The sequence below is a fragment of the Pan paniscus genome, chromosome 23 (genome assembly GCF_029289425.2).
Source record: "Pan paniscus chromosome 23, NHGRI_mPanPan1-v2.0_pri, whole genome shotgun sequence".
Lineage (NCBI taxonomy): Eukaryota > Metazoa > Chordata > Mammalia > Primates > Hominidae > Pan > Pan paniscus.
The window spans coordinates 49,937,436-49,960,318 of NC_085927.1; the positions used below are offsets into that span (position 1 = coordinate 49,937,436).

Consider the following 22,883-nt stretch of genomic DNA (forward strand, 5'->3'; position numbering starts at 1 on the left):
ATAGTAATTTATAAGAATTACAGAGGACAGAGCAGCATATTAGTACCACCGTCGGGTACAGTTGGAAAAATCCAGACTATGTGAAGCTCTGGGGTCTTCAACAAATAAATTGCAAAGAAAAAAAAAAAAGCACAGCAAAGCAAAGTCTTGTGTGACATTTACGAGACAGTTGGAAGTTTGAATACTGGCTGATTACTTGATGGTATTGGGACTGTTACTAATGTTTTTAAAGTGTAATGATGGTATTATAAATTTTTAACGGTTTTTAAAAATATATTAGAGATAGGTATTTACCAATGTATTTATCAATGAAATGTCCTTGCATTAAAACTAATGTGAAGGCAGGGATACCAATAAGGGATACAGGTGAAAGAGTGTTGGCCGGGAGTTAACTATTTAAGCTGACGATGGGAACTTGAACGTTCATTATATTATTGTCTACTTCTGTGTCTAGCATTTTTTATAATGAAACTTAAAAAAAAACTTTCCTTGAGAATTTATAACCACAAACTGGCCCGTGTATGGGTGTGAGACTTGAATTCATACTATCTGTGCAGTGTAAAATTTAAATTGTTCTTGGGTTAGTAGTGCCTCCAGGAACCTGCCAGAGAAACATAAATCTTCTCAGGAGAAAAATACACCTTACTTAGGACTCAAATATGTCTCACAAATAAAATTATTCAGAAGTCGAAAATGAAGAGTCACAAAACACTCAAAACACTGAGCTACAGTGAATGAGTCAGCAGAACCAACAAAAATGATCAGATTTGAGGCCAGGCGTGTTGGCTCACGCCTGTAATCCCAACACTTTGGGAGGCCGAGGCAGCTGGATCACTTGAGGTCAGGGGTTCAAGACCAGCCTAGCCAACATGGAGAAACCCCATCTCTACTAAAAATACAAAAATTAGCTGGTCATGGTGGTATGTGCCTGTAATCCCAGCTACTTGGGAGGCTGAGGTGGGAGAATCATTTGAACCTGGGAGGCGGAGGTTGCAGTGAGCTGAGATCTACCACTGCACTCCAGCCTAGGCAACAGAGCAAGACTCTGTCTCAAAAAAAAAAAAAAAACAGATTTGAAAAGTCTATAATATTGTAATTATTGGAAACTGAACATAGAATATTTAATATTTTAAGGAAATAAATTGTGTTTTTTTATGGTTTTGGTGATTAATTAATTAGAGATGGGTTGTTGCTATGTTACCCAGACTGAAGTACAGTGGTGAAATCATAGTTCACTGCCGCCTCAAACTCCTGGGCTCAAGTGATCCTCCCACTTCAGCCTCCCAAGTGGCCAGAACTATAGGTATGCACCACCATGCCTGGCTAATTTTTTAGTACTATTTTAGGGGCAAGGTCTTGCTCTGTGTCCTGGGCTGGTCTCAAAATGCCGGCCTCTGGTCTTCAAATGACCCTCTCGCCTTAGCTTCCAGAGTATCTGGGATTAGAGGTGCAGACCGCCATGCCTGGCTAAAAACAGATACTGTAAATGTAATGTAAATGTAATTAGATATTGTAAATTGTAAATGAAAGAATGCTGCCAATTAACTTTAAGGTGTAAGATGGCAACTGAGACTATCAGGAATAATCAGGCCAAAAGTCCTGTATGTCAAGGATGGGTTTTGCAACTGGTGTATGCCACTATAGAGGTATTTGACTAGCTAAAATAATAATAATCAGATATATTTGAAAAAGAACCATTTCATCAGTTTAGCCATCCACAGTTTATAGCTACTTGAAAACATGCTGTGCATGATAAATACAATTTTTATCAATTAAGAAAATAAGAATGAAAAAATAACCATTTCAGAAGCAAACAACATCATTGAATTTGGCATTTAGTAGACAAGTCTAATCTTAAAGCAAATTAGACACAAGTGAAGCAGGACTTACTGAACTAGAAGATAAAGCTAAAGAAATTGTCCACATAAAACCCATAGAGACAGAGAAAATGTTAAAGAAAGGTTAAGATGCATGGAAGATAGAATTAGAAGGTTTCATATAACATCTGATCAAAGTTCTAGGAGAATAGAAGCACTGGGGGAGAGGCAGTATTTGAAGACATTTTCCAAAATTGATGAAATTACTAAATCGTCTGAATCAGGAAGCTCAAGCAGGGTAAAGAAAGAGAAATATCACCTGGATACATTGGCAAATTCAAGATCCTAGTACAGTCCTGAGAGAAAAAGCAGACTGCAGACTGATAGCTGACTTTTCAGTGACAGTGGAAGCCACAAGACAATTCATCGTCAAAGTGCTGGAAGAAAAGTAACCATCTGTCAAGGATGAGGGCAAAACAAAAACATTTTGAAATAAAAACCATTTTTATTATGAATGGAGAAAAGTAGAATAGTATTTTTGAGCTTTCAGTTAGGACAGTTGTTAAGAGCTTAAACTTTGGAGTCAGATAGTTTGAGCTGTACTGCTAGTGAACTGTGTTGTTTAACTTCTCTGTTTCCTTCTCTACAAAATAGGATGACAAGTGGGAATGGTTGATGGGTACAAAAATACAGTTAGATAAAATGAATAAGATCTAGTATTTGGTAGCACAATAGGATGCCTGTAGATAACAATAATCTATTGTATATTTCAAAATAACTGGAAGAGTAGAATTGGCACTTTTCTAACAAAGAAATTATAAATGCTTGAGGTAATACCCCAGTTACCCTGATTTGATCATTACATGTTGTATACCTGTATCAAAACATCACATGTACCACGTAAATGTATACAACTATTATGTACTCATAATAATTAAAAATAAAAATAATTTTAAAAACAGGATGACAGTAGTACTTACTTCATGGAATGCTTTGATAAGCAGATGAATTATATGTAAAGCACTATGAGTCCTACACAGTACGCATCTAGTAAATGTTAGGGATTGCTGTTACCATATTTTGTGGAATTTAAGATGCCATCATTCCTAAGACATATTGTATTTTATGCTCCATTAAGAAAGAAAGAAAGAATGCTGCCAATTAATTGTAAGATGTCATTAATTGTAAAATCTGTCCGGATTTCACAAATGTTAACTTGTAAAGAAAAAAAACCATGAATCTCAAAATTGATGAAATATAGTATTTTGATAGCAGATACTCAAGTACAGGAGAAAATACTGTATATTAAATATTTAAAAAAAAAAACAGTTTGAAGAAGAAGTTGATGAAAGTGTTGTGAAGCCCAGAATTTAAATGTGTAGTACCCATGGCTGGAGAGTTTTGTGTATAAATTATTGAAGGTTAAAACAGCTGTTTCACTTTCATTTCTTCAGAAGTAAATATGAACTACAACCAAACTGCCCTTGAGTTGGCTTAAGATTTCCCAGTGGCTGTTACTTAAACGAAAAGTGTTCTTTAGCATTTCATTGGTAAGCACTAGCTTGTGGAAAGGCCAGATGTTGAATGTTGAACATGTTTGATAAACAGAAGTTTAATATGCAGCTGGAATAGTAGCATTCTTCTGCAGGTGCTTTTTGAAATGTTTTCAGTTTTTCTTTTCCACTTGGTTTTGATTACCACTTGCATGTAGTTGAGAGGAGATTTTTGCTAATTTCGTATGAGGCTGGATGTTGCTCTGTTTTAGTTGGTCTTATTGCTGATGATACTGCAGTATGTCTCGGAGAGCATGTAAGCATCAACACTCTTTCCAAACATTTTGATTTGGTTAGATCATCTCAAATCATTATTGAAGCTGCTAGCTAGAGTGCTGTCGTTTCATGATGCCGTACACTCCAGAAATCTTTACAATTATATTACCACAAAGAAGTTGACTACTCATTCAGTTATTAGGATACATAGATTATTACAGCAGCCTCATAACTCTTTTTGCTACCTCTGTGATTTTATCAATTAGAAATAAATTAGGCTCTGTGTAATGGAATATCCAACTTTGCTTCAACCAAATAAAGATTTATTTTTTCCTACACACCAGAAAATTGGGAAATAAGTAGTCACTCCCAGTGTTGTTAATATCTCAAATTCCTTTGATCCATCCTTGATGGTGGCAAGGCCATTTCTCTGCTTCCGTTTCAGACCACGCACCCTCCCAAGTGAGGTATAAAAGGTGTGCCTCATCTAATGATTGACCAGAGCTGTGACATGTAGCCACCTCTCTTCTTAAGAAAAGTTGGGAAATGTAGCTTTCTAATTGAACCTAAGTTTACCTCTGGCCAAATCTGGATTCCAGGCATTTGCAAAACAAATAATGATATTACCACAATTGCCATGATTACGATGTAACCATGATTTGTGACCATGAAGCACCCATAAATTTAACTGACCTACATTGTGACTGAGCCCACAGCCTAACATTATCCTTTAAGTAACTGAGTTTACCACCTCATGCCATCTAGTAGGCAATTATCAGTTTTTCTCACTTGCCCCTTTATTATATGATGTGTATTTCCTTATACCTGTGCTTCATTAATATAGCCAACGTTCACTGAATACCTACTCTGTGCCAGGCACTGTTAATACAGAAATGAATAAGGTACCCCATTTGATAGGGGAGATGGATATCAACAAAATTTACAAGTACCACAACCTGTAACCCTCATGCTTCAAGGCAGATGTTATTGATAAAGTGGCTCATCCATGTCATCACCAGGTAACTAAGCTGGTGACTTTAGCCTAGGCCTTCCAAGCAGTGTAGCTCCTCTGCACCCCTCCTATCCCCAGCCCCAAATCCTTGTGTCTTACTGAGTTGATTGTCTTAGAAACATATAAACATGACTATGAGACGAGCTTCAGAAAGCACGATCTGTTGTATTGAACACATTGGTGCTTCTTATGGTAAATGGTCAACCACTCAATGCCAGGATCATGGCCAAAACTTTATGAGACTTCAGATTCCAAATCTTTAGCCACAGGGAACTCTTCCAATGGCCAATTCTTAGGAAGTCTGTGAGGACAATCATTGGCCATAAGGAACAGCTTAGAGTAAAGCACAGGTAATACCCAGTGAATACTAAGAAACCATGGTTGTTATGGATAATCAGAGGAGACAATCTGTTATTCCCACATAGCGTTACCTCTTTTAGAAGCATCTACATTTCCTGCAGAGATAGGATGTTTTTATTAACTGAGCCCTGGATCAAACTTGCACTAGCATGCAGGTGGTGTGATATCTCTTTACCTTGACAGCAACATGAGTCTGGGCTTGTGAGATGAATGGTAGGACTTCATCAAGATGTTGTCCAGCTACTCAGTGTGCATCATCCATTATGCCCCAGCCAAGGAGATCACAAAACTGGCTCCACCTCTCATCACTTCTAAGAAAACTTCCCCCAGTCTTCTCTTGCGCCTAAACAACTGTAATTTTTATAGTCATGTGTTACATACTATGCCAGATATATGCCAACGAATGTCTATAAAAAAAGTTAATATTTATTAGCCAGAAAGCATAATGTTAGATTTTGGCTTTTAGAAGGGGAGGTTTTATTGATCCACCTACACATTGGCATGTGAACTTACTTCTCCATGAAAGCAGAGAAGAAATTTATTAATTTATTTGAACAGCTTTGTCAACATTGTTCTGAAAAGAACAAGTTGGAATGTAGTAGCAGTGTGCTCCATTATGACAAAAGCTTTGCAAATGACACAAAAGGTTATCAGAGTTGACCATTAAGGACCATATGGCACCAGGCTTCAGGAAAGATACAGCGGAGGAGGGAGAACAGAGACCCCATCCTTACCTGCCCCATCAGGGGAGTTCACCCTGGTGATGGGTTAGGTGTCAGGTGGCATAGCTGGACCATCCTTACATCTCACTGGGGAGTTTGGACTGTATTGTCTGTGGGCTGGAAGGCTTTTGAACTTTTTGAAAAAAGGAATGACATGATCAGATTTATTTTTTATTATAAGAGCAATTTACGCTCTTTGTAAAAACTTAATGTTTATGAAGTAGAAAATGGAAAATTCTTGCATCCTATTCCTCAGGTGTGTCCTTTTTTTTTTTTTTTTAAGACAGCCAGACAGGGTCTTTCTCTGTTTCCCAGGCTGGAGTGCAGTGGTGTGATCATGGCTCACTTCAGTCTTCAACTACTGGGCTCAAACAGTCCTCCTGCTTCAGCCTCCCGAGTAACTAGGACTACATGTGGGTGCCACCACACCCGGCCAATTTTTAAAAATATTTTTGTAGAGATTGGGTCTTGCTATATTGCCCAGGCTGGTCTTGAACTCCCAGACTCAAGTGATCCAGGCCTCCCAAAGTGCTGAATTTACAGGTGTGAGCCACCGCACTCTGCCAAAGGTACCTATTTTTAAAGGCTGTTGGATGTCTTGCCAGACTTTTCTCCATGCTTTCAGGTATATCATACACACACACACACACACACACACACACACAGTATTATACATTGTATACATTATATATACACACAGATAATGTATAATGAATATATATGTTTTATATATTTATTTGTATATTTTTGACCAACAGGGGATTAAGATATACAAAATGTTTTATAATGGCTTATTTATTTATTTAAGACAGGGTCTCACTATGTTGCCCCAGCTAGCCTCAAAATCCTGGGCTCAAATGATCCTCCCACCTCAGCTTCCCAAGTAACTGGGACTACAGGTGTATGCCACCACTCCTGGCTGGCTCTTATTTTAATCTAACAAGTAGTTGTTAGATTAAAACAACTTTAAATAAATGCATTTGTATACTTGTGAGGTGTGTGTGTGTGTAAGTGTATGTAAAATCCACCCTTAGAGGGGGAATTGCTGCTGGGCATGGTGGCTCATGCCTGTAATCCCAGCACTTTGGGAGGCTGAGATGGGCTGATCACCTGAGGTCAGGAGTTCAAGACCAGCCTGGCCAACATGGTGAAACCCCATCTCTACTAAAAATACAAAAATTAGCCGGGTGCGGTGGCGGGTGCCTGTAATCCCAGCTACACAGGAGGCTGAGGCAGGAATATTGCTTGAACCTGGAAGCGGAGGTTGCAGTGAGCCAAAACTGCGCCATTGCACTCCAGCCTGGGCAACAGAGCAAGACTCTGTCTCAAAAAATAAATAAATAAATAAAAAGGGGGGAATTACTATATCAAAGAGATGCATATTTCAGGTTTTGGCAGATGTTGTCATATTGTGCTGTAGAAAGGCACTCTACATCCTGCCATCAGCATATGATCGTGCCTGTCTACACACCTTTGCATTATCAGACTTTTTAATCAAAATTGTTCTAAGTCATAGAAAAGATTTAGATTTTTATGTAGTGAAATGTATTAGTAATTTCTTATGCCCTTGGGGTGGGTTTATCATGCTTTTAGGAATGTCTTCCTCAATTCAAGATTATAAAAATATTTTTACCCATGGTTTCATCTGCTACTGTCATATTTCTTTAATTTTTTTTAGTTTTTTTATTTTAAGAGACAGTCTCACTCTGTCACCCATACTGGAGTGCAGTGGTATGATCATAGCTCACTGCAATCTCGAACTCCTGGGCTCAAGTGATCCTCCTGCCTCAGCCTCTCAAAGTGCTGGGATTTAAGGCATATGCTACCATACCCAGCTCTTTTTATTTTTAAATTGATGTGTTTGATTTGTCTGGAATTTTATTTTGATATATGGAGTAAGAAAACATAAAGTAGGACCAGGCACGGTGGCTCACGCCTGTAATCCCAGCACTTTGGGAGGCCGAGGCGGATGGATCACAAGGTCAGCAGTTTGAGACCAGCCTGGCCAAGATGGTGAAACCCCGTCTCTACTAAAAATACAAAAATTAGCCGGGCACCGTGGTGGACGCCTGTAATCCCAGCTACTCATGAGGCTGAGGCAGGAGAATTGCTTGAACCTGGGAGGCAGAGCTTGCAGTGAGCTGAGATCGCATGCACCACTGCACTCTAGCCTGGGCGATAGTGTGAGACTCTGTCTCGAAAAAAAAAAAAGGAAAAAAAAACATTAAGGAATATATAGCTTCCTGTTCTGGATTCCCACAGTGACTAGCCAGTTATTAAAAAATCATTTGCTGAATAATTCATCTTTTCTCCACTGATTTGAAGCACTCTTTTAATCATAATTTTCCACATTGTGGTATGTGTCTTTTTTCCTTGACTACCTAGAGCCTCAACAAGATTAGTACAGTGGTCCTCCATATTCATGGGTTCTACATCCATGACTCCAATCAATCATGGATCAGAAATATTCAGGAAAAAAATTGCGTCTCTGTTGAACACATATAGACTATTTTCCTTGACATTATTCCCTAAATAATACAGTACAACAGCTGCTTACATAGCATTTGCATTGTATTAGATATCATAAATAACCTAGAGATTACATTTAAAGAATACAGGAAGATGTGTACCTAAGGAGGGGGCATTAGGTTATTTGCATAAGTTATACACAAATACTTCTCCATTTTATTTTATTTATTTATTTTTTGAAATGGAGTCTCGCTCTGCTGCCCAGGCTGGAGTGCAGTGGTGCAATCTCAGCTCACTACAAGCTCCGCCTCTCGGGCTCACGCCATTCTCCTTCCTCAGCCTCCCGAGTAGCTGGGACTACAGGCGCCCGCCACCATGCCTGGCTAATTTTTTTGTATTTTTAGCAGAGATGGGGTTTTACCATATTAGCCAGGATGGTCTCGATCTCCTGACCTCATGATCCGCCCACCTCGGCCTCCCAAAGTGCTGGGATTACAGGCGTGGGCCACTGCGCCTGGCCCCTCCATTTTATTTTTATTATTTATTTATTTATTTATTTATGGAGACAGGGTCTCTGTTGCCCAGGCTGGAGTGTAGTGGTGTGATCTTGGCTTACTGCAATCTCCACCTTCCAGGTTCAAATGATTCTTGTGCCTCAGGCTCCTGAGTAGCTGTGATTACAGGCCTGTGCCACCACACCCAGCTAATTTTTTTTGTATTTTTAGTAGAGATAGGGTCTCGCCATGTTGCCTAGGCTGGTCTCGAACTTCTGGCGTCAAGTGATCCGCCTGCCTTGGCTTCCCAAAGTGCTGGGATTACAGGCGTGAACACTGCGCCTGGCCTATTTTTTAGAGACAGAGTCTGTCTCTTGCCCAGGTTGGAGTGCAGTGGTAACAATCATAGCTCACTGCAGCCTCGAACTCCTAGGCTCAAGTGATCCTCCTGCCCCAGCCTCCTTAGTAGCTAGGACTACAGGTGCACACCACCATGTCAGGCTAATTAAAAAAAAAAATTTATAGCCATGGAGTCTTAATTATTGGGTCTTACCAGGCAGAACTTAAACTCCTAGCCTCAGGCGATTCTCCCGCCTTGGCCTCCCTAAACACGGGTTTTGGGCATGAGCCACTGTGCCCAGTCTCTATACCATTTTGTTTCAGGGACTTAAGCAACCATGGATTTTGGTATACACCAAAGGTCTGGAACCAATCTCCCAAGGATACTGAGGGATGAGTGTATTATATTGGATGGAGACTGGGGGAAGGAAGATTGAACCTAAGCACTGTAGAGGGTTGTGGTATCAAAAGTCAGTAACACCTAGAGATAGGTTTGGAGAAGAGTTCTTTTTTGATAGGGTGGTTTGGAGATTGGAGGGACATTGTGGAAGACATTCTCAGCAGGTCCCCAAGTTCTCTCCTCATCTGGGCCCATTGCTTTCTCTTCAGCATTTTTTTTTTTTTCCCTTTGAGATGGAGTCTCACTCTGTTGCCCAGGCTGGAGTGCAGTGGCATGATCTCGGCTCACCACAACATCCACCTCCCGGGCTCAAGCAATTCTCCTGCCTCAACCTCCCGAGTGGCTGGGACTACAGGCATCTGCCACCATGCCCAGCTGATTTTTTGTATCTTTAGTAGAGATGGGGTTTCATTGCGTTAGCCAGGATGGTCTCGATCTCCTAACCTTGTGATCCGCCTACCTTGGTCTCCCAAAGTGCTGGGATTACAGGCGTGAGCCACTGCGCCTGGCCCCTCTTCTTTAAATAACTAATTTTCAAACTTTAACCTATATCAGAATCACCCAGAGGGCTTGTTAACAGCACATTGCCGGCGCCACCCCCAGCATTTCTGGCTCACCAGTTCTGGGATAAGGTCTGAATATTCACATTTCTATCAGGATTCCAAGTGCTGTTGCTGCTGCCTGGGGACCACACTTTGAGAACCATTGCTCTAGACTGAGTCCTCTTCACTCCCCTTTTAGATTACTCTAATGGTCTCTAGTTGGGCTTTTTTTTCTAGTTTTCCTGTCCTTTAAAGCCTCCTGACTCAAATTAGGACTGCAGTGGTGAGAATAGAAGTGGAGAGAAAGGAATGAAGCTGAAAGACATTTCAAAAGAAGGATTAATGGGCTTTAGAGACTGAGTAGATGTGTGGGACAAAGGACAGGAAGCAAAGAGGCATTTTCTAAACATGGACACCAGATTTACTCTTTGGAAAACACTTCTTTCATCTTGTTATTTCCCAGTTCAAGAATCTGCAGTGAGATAAATCTAAAATGAGATTTATTTGAATAAAATACAGCTGACAATTGACACCCAACCGGTGTCGCTTCTCTGGTTTTGTCTAAGTCAAATCTCATTATGACAGATGACTTTGCAAGTAGATCTCTGCATTACCAAATACTTTCATGGCCGAGCCAGTGACCTACTTTAAGCAGTATCCAATTTAACAATTCCAGTTCAGCAAACTAGTTTGGATAGTATTTTAGGACTTGCAGAATTTAATCTGAAGTACTATGGTACATTTGTGTGTATAAAAGAACTGTTAATTTCTAAGGGTTAGTTTAAACCCTATTTAGAAATCGTGTTTATCATATGAATATATTTTTTTAAAAAAAACATTATATACTATGCTTTCTGATTTACCTTTTTCTTATGCTTGCTGTTGGACAAAAACAAGGAGGGGGATATTGTGCCAGATACTCATGTTTGCAATTATAAATGCAGATGAGGCCAAAGTGTGTGTTTGTACAGGTGGGATGAAATAAACAAATGACAGTGAAAGCCTGCTTATCAGGATCATTATTTGTTGTTGTCCCTTATTAGGATTCATTATTTGGAAAATAAGTATAGAGAGGACAGTTTGGGTTTTTAAGATATTTAGTATGTGACATTTAATTATTTCTTAATTTTTAAAAGCTGACTTCTGTCTTAGTCTTACATGATTTGGCCTCACATGTGTGGATGAGATTTTAAATATGTGAGAATCATAGCTAGTTATAAAAGAGTGCCAGGTATTTGCATTATAACAAAACACCTTTATTTGTGTATAATTTATATACATCATATATATAAACTTCACCCAGTTTAGATATACAATTAAAACATAGTAAATTGCCCAGTTGTGGTAGCTCACACCTACAATCTCAGCACTTTGAGAGGCTGAGATGGGGAGACTGCTTGAGGCCAGGAGTTAAGAGACCAGCCTGGGCAACACAGCTAGACCCCATCTCTAAAAAAATAAAAATAAAAAAATTGACTGTGCGTGGTGGCTCACACCTGTAATCCCAGCACTTTGGGAGGCTGAGGCAGGTGGATCACGAGGTCAGGAGACGGAGACCATCCTGGCCAACATGGTGAAACCCCGTCTCTACTAAAAATACAAAAATTAGCTGGGCATGGTGGCACGTGCCTGTAATCCCAGCTACTCGGGAGGCTGAGGCAGGAGAATCGCTTGAACCAGGGAGTTGGAGGTTGCAGTGAGCCAAGATCGCACCATTGCACTCCAGCCTGGCGACAGAGTGAGAGTCTGTCTCAAAATAAATAAATAAAAATAAATAAATTAATTAATTAATTAATTTAGCTGGTCATGATGGCATGTGCTTGTATTCCCAGCTACTCGGGAGGCTGAGGTAGGAGAATGGCTTGAACCCAGGAGTTTGAGTCTGCCGTGAGCTCTGCTCGTGCCACTGCACTCCAGCCTGGGCGACAGAATGACACCCTGTCTCAAAAAAAAAAAAAAAAAAAAAGTCTATACAGTTGTACCATCATCATTCGCAACCCAGTTTTAGAACATTTCCGTCAACCCAAAGAGATCCCTCTTGCCCAAGTGCTGTCAGTCCCTTTTCCCACTCCATGCCCCAGGCAGCCCCTGAAAATTGAATCATACGGTACGTAGTCTTTCAAGTCCGGCTGCTTTCATTGAGCACAATATTTTTGAGGTTCATTCATGTTGTAGTATCAGTAGCTTGTTCGTTTTTATTGGTGAGTAGTTTTCTACTGGATAGATTTACCACAGTTTGTTTATCTATTGATTACTTGAAGGACAAAAAAGACATTTGGGTTGTTTCCACTTTTTTGGCTATTATGAGTAATAATTCTTTTTTTTCTTTATTTTTTACATTTTGAGGTGGAGTCTCACTTTGTCACCCAGGCTGGAGTGCAGTGGCACGATCTTGGCTTCCTGCAACCTCTACCTCTCAGGTTCAAGCAATTCTCCTGTCTCAGCCTCCCGAGTGACTGGGATTACAGGCATGTGCCACCACACTCGGCTAATTTTTGTATTTTTAGTAGAGACAGGGTTTCGCCATGTTGACCAGGCTGGTCTCAAACTCCTGACCTCATGTGATCTGCCCACCTTGGCCTCCCAAAGTGCTGGCATTACAGGCATGAGCCACCGCGCCCAGCCAAGTCTATCTTTTAAAAGAAAAAAAGAAGGCTGGGCCCGGTGGCTCATGCCTGTATTCCCAGCACTTTGGGAGGCCGAGGCAGGTGGATCACAAGGTCAGGAGTTCAAGACCAGCCTGGCCAACATGGTGAAACCCTGTCTCTACTAAAAATAGAAAAATTAGCCAGGCGTGGTGGCGGGTGCCTATAATCCTAACTACTCAGGAGGCTGAGGCAGGAGAATCACTTGAACTCAGGAGGTAGAGGCTGCAGTGAGCGGAGATCACACCATTGCATTCCAGCCTGGACAACAGAGCAAGACTCCGTCTCAGGGAAGAAAAAAAATGGTTTTCATAGTCATTACCATTTGAGCCCTACAGTAGCCTTACAACAAGTAGACAGGACAAGTAGTATTACCCTCATTTGCTGCTATCCAGAGGGAGTCTACACCTGTATTCTCAGGTTATTGCCATAGGAAACCTGTCAAGAGTATGCTTCCATTTTGTGGTGTACACACAGGATAGAGCAGCACCAAAGGACTACTTCTGTATGTGATGTAGATCCAAATTTGGAGTCAGTTTATTCATTCTGCAAATATTCACTGAATATCTGCTACCTGCCAGGCACTGTGCAAGATGGTGGAGGATTGAGATGTGAAAGATTTAGTCTCTGCTCTTGAGGAGTTAACTGTCCATAAAGGCTGTATACAAGAAAAAACTATAATTCTGGGCCATGGGAACCCAGAAGCAGAGGATCTAACAAGGTAGAGTGGGGAGCAGAGAGGAGGGTGTCAGAGTGTATTGATGATATCATAGCTCACACTTACCTGGTGCATACTCTGTTCCAGGCACATTCCAAAAATTTTACATGTTTACTCATTTAATCTTCACTTCAACCCCTTACCCTGTTTTACAGACGAGAAGGCCGCAAAACTGAGTGTGGTACTTTGACCAGTCGCACACTACTAGTGAATGGTAGACCTGGAATTTAGACCAATCAGTCTGGCTCTGGAGTCTGTCTCCTGAAAAGGTTTCTCAGAGGAGAGGCACCCAAGCTGTGTCTTGAATAACAGCTTGTAGCTAGTCTGCAGAAAGGTGATTGGGATATGTCTACATGGTTTTCTAGGCAGAGAAGTGTCACAAGTAAAGGTAAAGAAGGCACACTATTGAGAGCAAGTGTGGCAGACTACTTGTGAGAAAAGATGGGTGGTAAGGAATGAGACTAGAAAGACAAGGCTGAGGATGAAGGGCCTGGCAGGCCATCCGAGGAATTTGGGTTCCGTGATCTAATTTTTAAAGTTATACCAAAAATACCATTTTTCCTTTTGTATTAATTTTATTTTTGTTTTGATTTAAATCTTTTTAATTGTGAAATATATCACACAATCAGAAAAGTGCATAAAGTACAAATGTAAAACAATGAATTATTTTAAAACGACCACCTCTGAGGTTAGGAAATAGAACATTATAGCGGCCCAACAGCCCCTTCTTAGTGACCTTCACTAGTCACAGTCCTTCCTCTCCCACCTACAGGTAACCACTCTTTTGATTTCTTTATTTTCCTTTCTATTTTTACTGTCCATGTCCCTGTAAACATTATAGTTTTGCCTGGTTTTGAACACACGGAGTCATATGCTGTATCTCCTTTTGTGTCTCGTCCTTAGGTTTGCGAGATTCGTCCATGTTGTTACATGTGGCTGTAACTTTAGGAGAATCAAGCCAAACCATTCTCCAAAGTAGATGTAATAATTTGCATTCACACAAGTAGTGTGTGAAGATTTCTGTTGTTCCATAGCCCGAGCAACACTTAATCATATCAGACTTTGATGTTTTTAGCCATTGTGGTATATAATGGTGTATCATTATGATTTTCTTTTGCATCACCCTTACTTACTACTGAGACTAGATGCCTTTTCCTATGTTTATTGGCCATTTGGATAATTTAGGTTTTTTTGTCATCGTTTGGTGACATGTTTCATCTAGCCTCTTGCCCCTTTTCCTGTTGGGTTATCTTTTTCTCTTTTAGAACTTGTTAGAACTCTTTATTATTTTGAATATGGGCCTTTTATTGGTTTTATGTTGCCTGCTTTTTCGTTTTCTCGAGGTTGTCTTTTTTTTTTTTTTTTCAATTTGAGAGCAGGTACTGTTTATTAACTGACCAGCTTAGAAAAATAATCATGGTAGACACCTTAGTTTATTCTTCTAATAAGCCTGTTGATCTGGTCCTTCTTGTTGCCAGCATCTCCACCTTCTACAAAATGGGTGGTCTTTTTCTTCATTCTGCCTCGTGGAGAAGATAATTTTAAGGGCCACAGGAAGTTATTTGCTTCTTTGAAGCATTTTCCAACAGTATAGATCTCATGAATCAGATCCTCCAGCAGATGATGCCATATTTACCAAGAGATCGAGCAATCAAAGTGTTATCTGTGAAAGCAATTCGCTTCTTACTGAATTCTCCATAACCACGCTTGTAGATAAGTTCATTTAGTGACTTTAGATTTGGGTACCCCCAAGCAATATATGACTCTACAATCCTCAGCATGTTAATTGAAGCCCTGTTGAGCTTCACAAACGTTCCATTGAAGATTTCAGGAAGGCGAAGAAGCCGCAACACCTTTCGGACCTTCGGGCTTACACCATTGATACCTCTGATCCTGATGGCAAATGCCAATTTGGGTTCTGCAGGTACATAGAAGTTGCCAGCTTTTCTTGCCACCCTTGCCATTCGAATTTCAGTTCTGTCCATCTGCCTATGTTCCTTGTGACAGTGCTTCGCTTTTTCATGGATAAACTTCCTCCTTGCCCTTTGAAGCATCTTTTGAGCAAACTTCTTTCTCAGGCGCTTGATCTTCAGCTCTGCAAAATTCCTTCACTTTTTCTTAAGGATTTCTGGCACAGCAGGAACCTTCTTCTTCTTTTCTACACCCTCCATGGTTCCAGCTGGAAAAAGAGGGAGGGTATCTTTTGATGAACAAATATTCTTAATTTTCATGTAGTCATGTTTGTCGGGTTTTTAATACTAGGTACTTTTTGTATCCTATTTAAGAAATCCTTCCCTACCCCTAGGCTATGAAGCATTTTCCCATATTATCTTCTAAAAGCTTTATTATTTATCTTTCACATTTGAGTATACAGTTCACCTGGAATTTGATTTTTGTGTATGGCAATTCTTAGCTAACTTATTAGTACTCCTCTGCCTTTAAAAATTTTTAAATATTCTATCCAGACTTTCTGGCTGTCCTCAGCAGAATGGTTGGTCTTCATTACCTGGTTTACCATTCCCAGAAGCAGAAATGTCTTTTAAAGTTTTAGTTTCACTTTGACTTAAAAATGATCTGTCCCGTCTTGTTAAGGGGCCTTAATGAATATGTTTACTAAAAAATAAAAAAAGACTGAAAAACTATATAGATTCATGACTGTTTCTATTTTTTATTTTTATTTTAAGAGACCAAAAAGAAGCTTCTGTTTCCTCTCTGCTTCTGTCAGCTATAAAATACTGTTAGACAAATTTAAGCTCGCTACATAAAATGAACATGGTTATACTTATTGCAGGATAATTTCAGAACGTTAATCACAGGAAAAAATTAAATTAAAAAATACACACTATCCAACGTTGACTTTGATAATAAAATGGCTTAACTAAGGCAGTGGCTACCCCCCTTTCTCTGTTTATCCGTAAATTTAAACCTCTTTTTTGGCCAGAGATGGACTGTATGCAAACCGCATCCAGAATGCTTTTAGTTTGTGCCACAAAATATGAAGAAAATGTTTTCAGTTTATGGCAACTAGATCCATGACATATGATGCTCCAGGAACTGTTTTTACAGTGCGCAAGATGCACAGGAACAGAATAGCAAACTCACATGATTGTTGGCAAGGAAAACCTGGCTACGTGGCTGATGTTAAATTTGCTTTTTAAGACAGCCAGATCAAGAAATGTCTGAAGACTTTGAGACTGCAGCAGGGAGATGATTTTGCAGTTAGTAAACACAGCCCCGGGAAGCCATGGCAAGGCAGTTCTGGTAAGCCATTTACAGCTTCTCTTCTAGCAGGAGAGCACAGTGGAGGCTCTGGAGAGGAAAACCTGACGTGGCCTCCAGAGAATGTTGCCCAGGGCAGTAGAGCCTCCCTGGTGGCACTGCTGTCAGCACCACCCTGCACAGCCCGGCAGAACCCTGCCTTGCCCTGGCCATCTCTGTCTCTGAGATTCACCACGGAGGTTAGCTTGGTTGTAGCTGAGCTGTTAAGAGTAGGGGTTTGTGTTCTTGGAAGTTAGGGCTTAGGAGCCACACATTTCCTTCTTGCCCAGCTCTTGCTTGCTTAGACCATTTTCTTTATCTTTTTCGATGAACACTTGTCAAAGTGTGCTCCTTCCTCCCATCCAAGACCCTTTCGGAAGGTCACAACTATTTTAATAATACTAAGATGCTGTATGCCTTTTAAATTCATTCTCCCATGAGTGCACGTTGGAGTTTTTCCAGACATGTGATACTGCAAAAGATTGAATGCAAAAGTATATATTTGGGTGCAGCTGTTGTTGCTCAAGCTAGACATTAAAGAAATTTGCAAAGATGTAAAACAGTGCCACTGTCCTCAAATTTTTAATCCTTTGAAATACCATTTTTAATTTAAAAAGCAATAGTTTATTATTTTTATTTTAAGTTTCAGGGTACATGTGCAGGATGTGCAGGTTTGTTACGTAGGTAAACATGTGCCATGGTGGTTTGCTGCACTGTGAACCCATCACCTAAGTATTAGGCCCAGCATACATTAGCTATTTTTCCTGATGTCTCCCTCCCGCCGCCACCCACCCCCAGCCAACAGGCCCAGTGTGTGTTGCTCCCCTCCCTGTGTCCATGTGTTCTCATTGTTCAGCTCCTAATTATGAGTGAGAATATGCAGTGTTTGATTTTCTGTTCCTGCATTAGTTTGCTGAGGATAATGGCTTCCAACTGCATCCGGGTTCCTGCAAAGAACATAATCTCATTCCTCTTTATGGCTGCATAGTATTCCATCATGTATATGTACCACATTTTCTTTATCCAGTCTATCATTGATGGGCCTTTGGGTTGATTCCATGTCTTTGCTGTTGTGAATAGTGCTGCAGTGAACATATGCGTGTATGTATCTTTATAATAGAATGATTTATATTCCTTTGGGTATATACCCAGTAATGGGATTGCTGGGTCAAATGGTATTTCTGGTTCTAGGTCATTGAGGAATCACCACACTGTCTTCCACAATGGTTGAACTCATTTACATTCCCACCAACAGCGTAAAAGCATTCTTATCTCTCTGCAGCCTTGCCAGCATCTGTTGTTTCTTGACTTTTTAATATAAAATCACCGTTCTGACTTGCATGAGATGGCATCTCATTGTGGTTTTTCATTTCTCTAATGATCAGTGATAGTGAGCTTTTTTCTTAAGTTTGTTGGCCGAATAAATGAACTAATACTTCTGATGTTTCATAGTTATAATTTTTAGTATGGCAAATATTGATAATTAAAATTAAGATAAACAAGAGCTCTTTGAGGTCCTCCATAATTTTCGTAAGTGTAAAGGGATCCTGAGACAAAAGGGTTTGAGAATCACCTGCTTCAAATCCTGTCAGTTCCAGCTGGAATCCCAGTTTCTCTCTGAAGGCGGCACAGGTTATCTAGCTCACCGTTTTCTCTACGTTCTCTAAACTTCTGTGCCACTCAGCTTAGCGCTTAGCTTTTTTCTCCTTATATATAGTGTAAGGCCCCTGAAAAAGGGGATCAGATCTGAAATGAGACTTCCAAGGTACACAGTGCTTGGCACAGCATAAACAATTGTTAATGATTATTCATATTACTATCATCATTATCAATGTTCAACTCACTGGTTAATTGGAGAAGCAGTATACATCTAAAATTTGTGAACAATCTCACCTTATAAAATCAATATGCAATATAGAAAAAGAACAAAGGTTTTTCTTTAATCACCAATAAATTGGTCACAAAAGTTAACATGTTAATCTGCTTAATTATGTCTTTTAATTTTAATTTTTAATGTAAATTGCCAAATTATAATTGCATATACTTATGGGGTACAAAGTGATATTGTGATTTATGAATATAATATGGAATGATTAAGTCAACCCAGTTAACATATTTATTACCTCTAATCTGCTTAATTCTTATGTGACCAACAATTGCAATAAAACCTGGACATAGGCCCTTGCTCTGAAAACTTGCTGAGCACAGTGCCATGTACTTAGTAAGCATTCAGTAAAGCTGGTTGAGTTGAATCTGCTGTTTCAGTAGCTGCCTCTGCTGTTCTTGTAACCCCCGGTGAATTCCCTACCATCCCTGCCTCTACCTGTAAGTGATTTGCAGTTGTTTTAGGCTTTTAGAAGGCAGTCTTACTTTCTCAAGCCTTTTCTGTTAAAGAATTGACAGATTATTCTGGGGCCAGGCTGGAGGGCATAAATTAGTTGAGCAAGCTGGATTAATACCCCAAGGTTGGGTATGAGTCTTTCTGGTCATTCATACTTTGGACTGAGTTTGTTTTCCTTAGGCAACCTTTCCTGACTTCCAAGACATAAAAATCAGATTAACATTCTTGTGCCAGGGTCCTACCATCAGTCCCAAAGTTTCCTTCACTGCTTCTCCCAGGAAGTCTGGGGATGCTGTGCAAGTAGTACACTGCCCTCATAGACTGTTACAGCTGATAAGCCCCAGCTTTGTTTTTGTAAGCTCAGAATGTCATATTGTATTGAGTTGATTTTAGTTTTTTCGTAAAAATGTGTGTGTTTATTCCACAATAATTTATTGGGAACGTCCTTTGTGCTGGCACTATATTGAATGACAGTGATAAGGAAGCCTTAGACCGGGAAGCTTACCACCTCCTAGTGTACACACACATAAGCAAGCCTAGAGTGTGTTCTGAGTGCAGTTGCTCACCAGGGGAAGGATCCGTCCAGATCACCTGTGAGAAGAGGGAGTCAGGAAAGACTTCACAGAACAGGTTTCCCTAAGCCTGCATCTTGAAAGTTGGGAAGAAATTTGTCCTGTCCGTGGGAAGGCAGTCCAGGTGCAAACAGCACGTTCAACGGCACGCGAAACCACGTGGTGCCCAAGGGAAATGGAAAACAATTGGGCTTTGGAGGCGAAGGCAGTGGGGCAAGCAGGGACCAGGCCTCACCGACCGCAGTGGGAATGGGGTTTTATCTACAGGGTGGTTGAGGCACATTGCAAAGGCAGTAAGGATTTCTACTTTTTAAAGGTAATTCTAGTGGTGTAGGGGAGGGGTGGGTCTTGAGGGTAGGAAAACCAGTTGAAAAGATAACTAGCATAAGACTGGTGAGAAGCTATGCCAGAAGCAGGGCAGTCAGTGGCAGTAGGAATAAGGAAGTATATACTAGAATAGTTGGGAATTAGAACTGACAGTTTGGTGAGAGGAAGGAACTGCTGATGTTCGCAGACTTCTGATTTGAGTGGGATGGCAGTATTCCCAAGTGAGGCAGAAGAACACGCTTTGGGGGAGGGTTGTTTTATTTTAGGGCCCTGTGGCACCTGAGGTGGAGCTGCATCAGGCAGTTATGTAGATAGTTCTAAAGACTGTAAGAAAGGTCAGCACTAGAGAAAGACTTGGGAGTCATCAAGATCCAGGGGGAAGCTGTGTATCTATGAGAAAGCATAAGACCAGGCTGGGCGCAGTGGCTCACACCTGTAATCCCAGCACTTTGGGAGGCCGAGGCGGGTGGATCACGAGGTCAGGAGTTCAAGGCCAGCCTGGCCAAGATGGTAAAACCCCAACTCTACTAAAAATACAAAAATTAGCTGAGCGCGGTGGCAGGCGCCTGTAATTCCAGCTACTTGGGAGGCTGAGGCAGGAGAATTGCTTGAACCCGGCGGCAGAGGTTGTAGTGAACCAAGATCGCGCCACTGCACTCCAGCCTGGGCAACAGAGTGAGACTCCGTCTCAAAAAAGAGAAAGCAAAAGGATGGATGTGTAATAAAAAGAGAAAGGGAGGTGTGGACTCCGGAGGAGGAATACACGAGTAATGAAAGGACAGGGAGAAAAAAAACTGTCCTGTGAAACAGACTGGAAAGAAACAGACCAAGAGGTAGCCAAAGTACTGCCGTGGGCCCTTCCAGGGGGGTGGGTGAAGGGACTAAACCTGCTCCATGTCAGATTGGGCATCAGAACTGAGTTCAATCCGTGAAGCCAAGAGTTGAGTTTGGTTCCCTCTCCATGACCCTGTCCCCCAGTCTGCCATGTACAGCAGCAGCTGTAGCAGCAGCTTTTCACTGTCTCACCCACCCCAAACCCTGCCCATGATAAGAAGGCTGGTTGCAGACCCAAGGGAACAGGAGGACCCGACACAGCCAGGATACCAGGAACTAAAACAGGATGCCCCTGGCCCAGTGGCTGGATCTTCAGTATCCTTACTCTTAAGACAGGAAAGGAGCTCCCAAATGACAGGTTTCAGGTGGTTCTGGTTCGGATTTTTATTTATTTATTTTGTGTTTATTTTTAGACAATGGTTCTGACTTTTAAATGCTAGAGAGAGATTAAAGGAAGAACAGTTGAATAGTATCCGTTGCATTGACACTGAGGTTGATAGGGACAGAAATCAAGTTGTGATGATTAATAAGTGAATGAGAAATTAGTATGTTGAGACCACAAATATAAACTGCTTTTTCTAGAAGCTTGACTAGGCCAGGTGCAGTGTTTCACGCCTATAATTCCAGCACTTTGCGAGGCCAAAGAGGGTTGATCACTTGAGGTCAGGAGTTCAAGAGGAGCCTGGTCAACATGGTGAAACCCCGACTAAAAATAGAGCCAGGCATGGTGGCACACACCTGTAATCCCAGTTACTCGGGAGGCTGAGGCAGGAGAATTGCTTGAACCTGGGAGGTGGAGGTTGCAGTGAGCTGAGATTGCGTCACTGCACGCCAGCCTGGGCGACAGAGCAAGACTCCATCTCAACAACAACAAAAGCTGGACTAGGAAGGGAAAGAGGGGAGGAGGAGCGCAATAGCTAGAACAGATTTTAAGGTTAAAGAGGATGTTTTTAGGAATGGACAGACAGTATTTTTACAGAACTTCCAAAGCGTTGAAGTGAAGTAGGGAGTGGCCTAAAACTGCAAAGATAGTATTTCCAGGTCTTGGAATGATGGTAAATCTCTTGTGTATGGGGACTAAATAAAACCATCTGTTTCTAGCAGATCTACCTCCACCTGTGCTCCTTTTGAGACAAGGTCTGGCTCTGTTGCCCAGACTGGAGTGCAGTGGTGTGATCTAGGCTCACTGCACCCCCTGCCTCCTAGGCTCAAGCCATCCTCCCACCTCAGCCTCCTGAGTAGGTGGGACTACAGGTGCATACTACAATGCTGGGCTAATTTTTTTGTGTTTTTTGTAGAGATGGGGTTTCACCAGGTTGCCCAGGCTAGTCTTGAACTCGTGAGCTCAATCAATCTGCCCACCTCTGCCTCCCAAAGTGCCGGGATTACAGGTGTAAGCCACCACACGTGGCCTCCTTAAACTTTTGATATTATTATTTGTGTTACTTAATTAACTAGGTATCTTCTTGTCTGCTTGGGCCGGGTGCCCTGCTCACAGAGCTGGATGGGTGGTACCCTCCTGTCTGCCACCAAGTCTCCTGGCATCCCCTCTTGCTTCCTGGGAAGACCTTCCAGGCCTCCTTGCTGGTGTTGTGCTCCTCCCTCACATCTGCTGCCTCACTTAAGACATCTCTTCTGGACGTCTTGCTTGAAGTTAGGCCAGTTGCCAACAATGTAGGCAGACAGGGTTTTCAGAGTTATTTGCGACTCAATTAAAAGTTTATAGTGTATTCTTAATAATCTGTATCCCAAGAATTATGCTGGATATCAAACTGATAGGAGTGGTGAGTCCTGGGAAGACTGGAATGGAAGGAGAGGGGACATTGGTTAAGAGCCTCTCTATACTGCTTGAATTTTTAAAATGAGAATTTAAATGTAAAATAATTGTGCTGAATAGTCAAGTTTGAAAATTAAAACCCTGCCATACTCAGAGGTGATACTAGTAAGATACCAGCAAAATAAATATAGTTTGTTGAATATGTATTTCTTTCAACTTGCCATATTCTCTAGGAAAGATTTAGTTCTAATTAAATCTTGTGAGTTTAGTTAGGTACTTGGCTTTGGAAGAATTCTTTATTTTTATTTTCATTTTTTTGAGACTAGGTCTTACTGTGTCATCCAAGCTGGAGTGCAGTGGTGTAATCATGGTTCACTGCAGCCTTGACCTCCCAGACTCAAGCAATTCTCCTGCCTTAGCCTCCTTAGTAGCTGAGACTACAGGCACATGCCACCATGCCCCGTTAATTTTTTACATTTTTTTGTAG

At 41.1% G+C, this 22,883-nt stretch overlaps 2 protein-coding genes and 1 pseudogene across 10 annotated transcripts in view; 2 read left to right on the top strand and 1 right to left on the bottom strand.

Annotated features, from left to right (window-relative positions):
• The window catches only part of FAM83F (family with sequence similarity 83 member F), a 123,661-nt gene that overhangs the window by 96,326 nt on the left and 4,452 nt on the right, over positions 1-22,883 (top strand). The window lies entirely within an intron of this gene.
• Positions 1-22,883, top strand: part of TNRC6B (trinucleotide repeat containing adaptor 6B) — a 289,988-nt gene that overhangs the window by 46,346 nt on the left and 220,759 nt on the right. The window contains exon 1 of one of the 8 annotated variants that reach the window (XM_055105370.2): positions 16,310-16,548. The exons of the other annotated variants lie outside the window; for them this stretch is intronic. The gene's annotated coding sequence lies outside the window, so the exon portion shown is untranslated. Of the gene's footprint in view, positions 1-16,309; positions 16,549-22,883 lie in introns of those variants that run through there. 8 annotated transcript variants of the gene reach the window in all.
• On the bottom strand, positions 14,235-15,576 carry LOC106634263 (large ribosomal subunit protein uL30-like; annotated as a pseudogene).